Source organism: Lygodium microphyllum, chromosome 24 (assembly GCF_053477565.2).
Source record: "Lygodium microphyllum isolate KBCC chromosome 24, Lygodium_microphyllum_v1.1.10, whole genome shotgun sequence".
NCBI lineage: Eukaryota > Viridiplantae > Streptophyta > Polypodiopsida > Schizaeales > Lygodiaceae > Lygodium > Lygodium microphyllum.
The window spans coordinates 111,456,319-111,462,720 of record NC_141158.1 but is presented as its reverse complement, the minus strand read 5'-3'; the positions used below and the strand labels follow the sequence as shown (position 1 = coordinate 111,462,720).

At 39.6% G+C, this 6,402-nt stretch overlaps 1 pseudogene; it reads left to right on the top strand.

The window, feature by feature from the left end:
* The first annotated feature begins 2,493 nt into the window (after positions 1-2,493).
* LOC148015528 (pyrophosphate-energized vacuolar membrane proton pump 1 pseudogene) lies at positions 2,494-4,089 on the top strand (annotated as a pseudogene).
* Positions 4,090-6,402: the final 2,313 nt, after the last annotated feature.

The window sequence follows — 6,402 nt, the reverse complement described above, 5'->3', positions numbered from 1 at the left end:
TAAGATGCCAAAATACTCACTAGTGGGTTGGGATCCCATGATCTTTTAGGAGATAGGTGTTTTTGATTACATGAGTGCTTGAGAAGGCAAAAGGCCAAGTGACCCTATTATATATGATACCTTTAATGCTGAGGGAAGCTTATCATGGCTCTAAGTTAATAAGTTCCCTACTGTGTGTTGTTGATAGAAGTAGTGTAATCACATACAACCCAATCTTATGGGGTTGGAAGCTCATATCCTAGGCTAGACAATTGTTTTCTCTGTAGGGAGATGGATTTTATACTACTTCATGGAATGATGTTTTTATATATTATCTTTTGTGCAATAGAATGTTGTTTTCCAAAGTGTTTGTCATGTGCTAGATGTTGTGTTAATGGACCCTATGTAACATGATAATAAAAGGAAGCTGCTTTTTTATATTGTAATAGTATCGTAACTTTGCTAATTAGATAAGTAAAATAAATCCCATCAAGGAACGTGAGAATACCTCAATCCTGATGACCAATCATCTATGGCTAGATGGACCTAATAATTTGGGTAGCTTTTCTAAACATTAGATGGAGTTATTAATACATGATCCTCCAAATTCAGTAGGATATATATGAGGCTCAACTTCATTTTTGGGGGGCTAATGTGAGATGATGCCTTATTGGCAAGGGGATCAACATTTTATTCTCTTCCACTTCTCACTCTCTTTGAACGAAGTGCCAAGGTCATTCACCTTCTTATGTGCAACTAGATGGTGCGAAGCTGCAGAGCAAGAAGGATGCAGTTCCTATTGTATATGTTGATTGTCTCCATATTGTCGCCTCCAAATTGCTGAGCTATGCAACCTCATCTAGATTTTGGAACGTACCATACATCCATAAGCTTGTTGGCAATATATTATTCAAAGGCAGCACAGGTTGGTTGTATCTTTTGAGAAACTCTACTACAATCTTCACGCTCAAGGTGTGCCAGTGGCCAATATTAAATGAAGATCATTGTAACTTCAGTTATGCTTTTGCATGTCTTGGACATTGTGGATTTATGCAGCTATTGTGACTTGTACATTCATAGTTTATCATTCCTTTGTCAACATGGTGGTCATTTAATTCACTTTCAAAGTTCATGTTTTGGAGGTAGATATATTTTTTGTGTTATGCTATTGAAGAGTTTGTCTTATAGAGTACTTCTTTGAGCAAGCTTGATTTTTGAATTTAGGAACTTTGATGTCATCGAGACATGAGATGATCATTCAGCTTCAATCAATGCAGCAAAATTTGCTTGTGGTGGTTTCAATTTGCTGAGTGCTAGTGCAGACAAGTATGGCTTCCTCCTAAAGTCATGGTTTTTACTTTGAATTTTTAGATTCTAAAGTCTATTTTGTTTTGGCTCAATTGTAAAACCACTTATCTGTAGATCAGTGGTGTCTTGCAACATAGAGGCAACAACAATGGGCATCAAGAGTATACATTATCATCAAGAAATGGCTTCTCGTGGCATAGTTTATGATATGAATATTGATCCATACAACAAGATAGCAGTAACAGTTGGACAGGTTGGAAGTTCTTTTCATGGAAGGTTACCACAAGTTTTATATTGAAACATGATTGGCTAATATGTTAAGTTATTTGTCTTGTATGATTTTAGGATAAGAAGCTGAACATGCTCAATCTTGCTAGTGGGAAGTATTAGCTATATATAGTTTGTCTATATATAGCATCCCTGGTCCCCTCTATATATTCCAACTATGTGTGCTCACTTGATGCACTTTTGGGGTTCCACTTATGGTGTCTCGTGTCTCTCTTCTCTTCTCTCTTCCTTCGTTCCTCATCTCCCTCACGCACTGCTCAACATGGTATCAGAGCGAGGTTTCCTCTCTCTTCTCTCTCATGCCGGGAGCATCCTACGCTGAAGGAGTAGTGTTACTTCCTCTCTCTCTCTATCATCATCCATCTTCTTTCTCCTCTTTCCTCTCCTTCTCGCCCTCCTTTGCCCCTGACCACTGCCCCTACCCCTACCTGCCATGTTCTGCCTCCCCTGTTCTGTCAGTGAATATGTGAAGTCGCTGCACCCGAGTGTGCGCACAACAGCCAGGATCCGCAGGTTGCCGCAACGGCAGGGTTGTGAGAGAGGAGAGACCACTACCTCCCTTTCTTGTTGGCGAATATGTGAAGTTGCCGCACCCTCCTCTGCCCCTGACACCTGTTCTGCCTCCCCTGTCCTGTCGCCATGGCCGCAAACGATGACACCTCCCAGCATCGCCACGGCCATGAGGAGGAGGACGATGCCCACCTCGACGAGCCCCCCCCTCCACCCTTCCCACCAGGACCCCTCCCTCATCAAGAAGATCCTCGGCACCTGGATAGACCTCCGTCTAGTGCCGCCATAAGATGAAGAAGCTCCGCCACAAGTATTGTGCCGAGCCCATTGCCACCCTACTCTGAGTTTGAGTCTAGCAAAAGAATTAGGGTTTGCAAGGAAAGAGAGCTTCCAGATCATGAGTCCACCATGAGCTTAGACAAAGATGTAGATGATTCTGACCAGATCGCTATCGCAACTAGTCTCTTGGCCTTCAAGCACAAGTCCAAGCCTGCCAGCAATGGCTACACCTTCCTCGACAACAACGATACCCACAGTCACAACATCGTCAATGGATCATCAGACTGTGACGAGGAGGATAGATTGGATGAGGAATTAGATACAGTAGCTATTAGGAAATGCACTAAAATTCAGCAAACCATATCCATAGGAGCCACATCGTTTTTGCTGATAGAGTACAAGTATTTGGTTTATTTCATGGGCATATTTGCTGCTGTCATTTTCTTGTTCCTGGGATTTGTGAAGGGGTTCAGTACTAAGCCCCAGCCTTGAAGATACGATCCAAAGCAGGAATGTGCCCCAACTCTCTTTACAGCGATTTTCACTACAGTTGCATTTATATTGGGAGCTTTGACGTCCATAGTGTCAGGATTTTTGGGCATGATGATCGCAACATATGCGAATGCTCGCACAACTTTGGAAGCCAGAAAAGGGATAGGCAAAGTATTCAAAATCGCCTTCCAATCAGGTTCGGTGATGGGTTTCTTACTTGCTGCTAATGGCCTCATAGTTTTATACATCACTATAAAACTGTTCCAGCTTTATTACAAGGATGATTGGGAGGGCATTTTTGAGGCCATCACTGGCTATGGGCTTGGATGCTCATCCATGGCTCTATTTGAAAGGGTTGGAGGTGGAATCTATACCAAAACTGCGGATGTTGGAGCAGATCTTGTTGGAAAAGTAGAAAGGAATATCCCAGAGGACGATCCGTGAAATCCAGCGATCATTGCTGACAATGTGGGTGATAATGTGGGAGATATTGCTGGAATGGGTTCAGATTTGTTTGGCTCGTTTGCTAAAGCTTCTTGTGCAGCTCTTGTTGTGGCTTCCATGTCATCATTTGGCACAAATCATGACTTCACTGCTTTGTGCTTCCCTCTACTCATTAGCTCTATGGGCATTGTGGTGTGCCTCATCACAATCTTGTTCGCAACTGATGTGTTCGAGATCTCAAATCTAAGGGATATTGAATCTACACTGAAGAGACAGTTGCTGATATCCACCATCTTAATGACATTCGATGCAACTTTTGTTTGTTGGCTGGCACTACCATCCACGTTTTACATATATGACCCTAACGGTGGTGCAAAGATGGTTCAAAACTGGAAACTATTTTTTTGCGTTGGAGTAGGGCTTTGGGCAGGGTTGGTAATTGGCTACGTTACAGAGTATTTCACCAGCAATACATACAGACCAGTCCAGGATGTTGCTAATTCTTGTAGGACATGAGCTGCTACCAATGCCATCTTTGGTTTGGCACTTGGCTACAAGTTTGTAATTGTTCTAATATTTGCTATTGCTGTTGCCATCTATGTCAGCCATAACCTAGCAGCCATGTACGGGATCACAGTTGCAGCTCTTGGAATGCTTTGTACCATTGCCACCTGTCTAGCCATAGATGCATATGGTCCCATAAGTGATAATGCTGGTATCGCAATCGGTCTCTGGATGCCCATGATACTTCTTACACATCTCTCCACAAGAAGTGCAGCCGCAGTATAGACTATGAGGCCACGAAGGCTTTCAAGATGGACAGATTCCTCAACCATAGGACTTCTTCAAAGTCCAACTTGCGGCATCAACAACTCCCAGTAGACAACACTCCACTCTCCGAATCGGTCTCTGTGATCTGCACTTTGGCATAGCGCTTTCTCAGATTAAAAGAGATGAAAATGCAGATGTAGAGAGAGTCTGAGCGATTTCGTGATGATCTGGAGGCCAGGTGTATAAAGATGTTCCTAGAGTCCCAGAAGCAGATTGCTGAGATGTTTGCTTGGGCTCTGAGCACCAGTAAGAAAACTGATGAGCTCTTGCTGATGATTGTTGGTATTTTGTTTATCATTTGATTATTCTAAATGTTTCTTTCTTCCAGCTGATTTTTGGCTCTTCATGCTACGTTTCATATCATTTCATCTATATTACAGCTAATGCGTTGAAATTATCCCACGCTTTGTTTATAAGAAATGTTTCGAGCTGATGGGATGATATTTCATTTCATTCTTATTCCAACTGTTGAAATGTTCCAGCTGATGTTTCATTATTATTCTAGCTATTGAGTTGTTCTAGCTGATGTTTCATTGTTTCCAATTGTTGTTTGTTTATTTTCAGTTGATTCGTCTGTTCAAGCTTATGTTTATTCTACTTGATGTTTTATCTATTCTAGTTAAGGAGCTGATGTTGCAGCTAATGTGTGCTCACTTGATGCACTTCTAGGGTTCCACTTCCGGTGTCTCGTGTCTCTCTTCTCTTCTCTCTTCCTCCGTTCCTCGTCTCCCTCGCGCACTGTTCAATAGGAAGTCTGTAAGATGCTTCAAACTAGAAGGAGAAGTTGGTGAGCCCATAAAAGTATGAACAATGAATTCCTTGTTTTCACCTGCTCAATTTACTATCAGATGGTGTAAAGAACAGGGCAAAAAAGGTATGCGTGTCTTGATGTTTTGATGTTTTACAAATGAGTGTTTTGATGTTTTACAAATGTCTCTTATGTTTCTAAACTTTGGTTTATTAGGTGTACATAAAGGTAACAAAATCACAAATGATGGTACAAGAGATAATGGGACAATGAAAGCTAAGGAGGTCATTGGCCCTAATGTCTCTTCAAATCACGATACAGGTATATGTCTTTATTTCTACTAAACTTTGAAAATTAAAATTTGTACATATTTTACATCTTGCTTTATTAGGTGATTCATTTTGAGATTAACAAGCTTTAATTAGTCTCTTTGTCTAATTTAAAATGTTCATAGTTATTCATATTTTTAAACTTTGAGTAATTGTATGTATATATATAAATATAGATTAAAGAACAACAAAAGGTGGGAAAAGAGGTAATGTAAGAAAGGGAGATTAGGAGGTTACTTGCAATAATGTTTCTTCAAGTCAAGATGTAGGTACCAACTTTAAGGATCAAAAACTTGTACAAATTTGGTGACCCAAATTGATACAAAATATCTAATTACTTTCTTTTGTGTTATTGAAAATTTTCATAACCTTGTATTATCATGAGCTTTGGTTAACTCTATGTATATATAGGTAAACAAGTTACTAAAGATGACACAAGAGACAATGCAAGAAAGGAAGACATTGAGATTGCTTGCCTTAACACTTCTTCAAGCCAAGAATTAGGTATTACCAGCTTTCTTATGTTGATAATGAGTCCTTTTTTGAAATGGTTATACTAACTAATGATATTTGATCACTTGAGTATCAATAGGAGTGATACGCATACCATCATATGATGATATCTATCGGCCACCCATGTTGAAATTTAGAGAAGAGGGTAGACTCTATGGAAAAAAGCTCTTGGTTGAATACTTTAAAAGTCAACACACTGTCATGCTCAAAAATGATCATCGAGTACATAGGTGGTTTGAATCCTTAAACCTAGATGATCTACGTTATAAAAATGTGAATAAAGAGTATATCATGAAAATCATATCAAAGAATCACCATGAGATTTTACCATTGAAGTTTACTGGATGTGAGTACATATGGAGAGAGAATGACATATATGACTGGTGGAAGGGTACAAAGCAAGATGAAAGAAAGTATTTGAAGAAAAAAGATCTTTTAAAGAAGGTAAGTTGATTGTTACTTTTTTTTATTGGCTTTCCTAATATTTGAGGTGTAGATTCTTAGTTATTGAACTATTAATCTTATGACATATAGAGAGAATTATCCGCATCTCTTGGAATGGATGATATAGATAAGCTTCAAAATGTATCAAATGACATAACATCATCAATGGTAAGATTATATGATTTATAAGTTTGATATCATAAGTGTAGGATTGGTTCTTTTTCTCCCATACTCATT